Source organism: Octodon degus, unplaced genomic scaffold (assembly GCF_000260255.1).
Source record: "Octodon degus isolate 3935 unplaced genomic scaffold, OctDeg1.0 scaffold00026, whole genome shotgun sequence".
Lineage (NCBI taxonomy): Eukaryota > Metazoa > Chordata > Mammalia > Rodentia > Octodontidae > Octodon > Octodon degus.
The window spans coordinates 7643887-7644913 of NW_004524602.1; the positions used below are offsets into that span (position 1 = coordinate 7643887).

General features: G+C 39.0%; 1 pseudogene; it reads left to right on the plus strand.

Annotated features, from left to right (window-relative positions):
• LOC101563755 overlaps positions 1 to 814 on the plus strand; it is a 33626-nt pseudogene extending 32812 nt beyond the window's left edge.
• Positions 815 to 1027: the final 213 nt, after the last annotated feature.

A 1027-nucleotide genomic window follows, 5' to 3' on the forward strand; every position in this document is an offset into this window, starting at 1 on the left:
GAGTTTTTGAATCATCTTATTGCGCAAACTGTCAGTTTTGAAACGGAAATTGAGCAGTTTGCAGAGACCCTGAGTGAATGGGTTACAACAAAGGACACTTTGCAAGAACTTGTGGAACTCGTCTACCAACAAATGTCAGACTGAATATGAAGTTAAGGATCAAGCTGCAGAAGGGGATGAAGTGACTCGAAAATGGTTTCATACATTTGTACTCTTTCTGGGAGAGCTTTATCTTAACCTGGAGATCAAGGGAACAAATGGACAGGTTACAAGAGCAGATATTCTCCAAGTTGGTCTGTGTGAATTGCTACATGCCCTCTTCTCCAATCCAGTGGATGACAACTTCATTTGTGCAGTAAAATTACCAAAGTGGACAGGGTCAGTTTTGGAAGATGCTTCAAAGAAAAATTGAAGACTGACATGGAAGGAATTTTTCAGAGAATTGCAAATGTTGTCCTAGATGTAAACTGTAGCAGAAATGTAAAAGAGAAGCTCTTAAGGCCTGCAGAACTCTGGTCAGGTATCTGGGGTAGAGTACATGCGACCTCAACATGCAGAGAAGCAACACCTGAAAATGATCCTGAGTACTTTAGGAATGAGCCAACATTTTATACACCCGATGGTGTTCCCTTCACCATGGCTGATCCAGATCACCAAGAGAAGTATCAAGAATTACTTGAAAGAGAGGACTTTTTTCCCAGATTATGAAGAAAATGGAACAGATTCATCAGGGGCTGGTGATCCATACTTGGACGGTGAGATGGATCCAGAGATTGAAAAGGCTTATGAAAAGTTTTGCTTGGAATCAGCATAAGCGAAAACAGTAAAGTTAAATTTTGCCATAGCAGCTTTATAAAAGTTTAGGTATGAGGACTTAGCAAAACACAAGAAAGCAAGAATGTGTGTTGTACTTATACCAAATTAAGGCTGTTGAGCTGTGTTACTAATGTATGCCACTTCAATTTTGTTCAACACTATCTGCCAAAATAAACTTTATTCCCTATAACTTAAAATGTATACATATGTA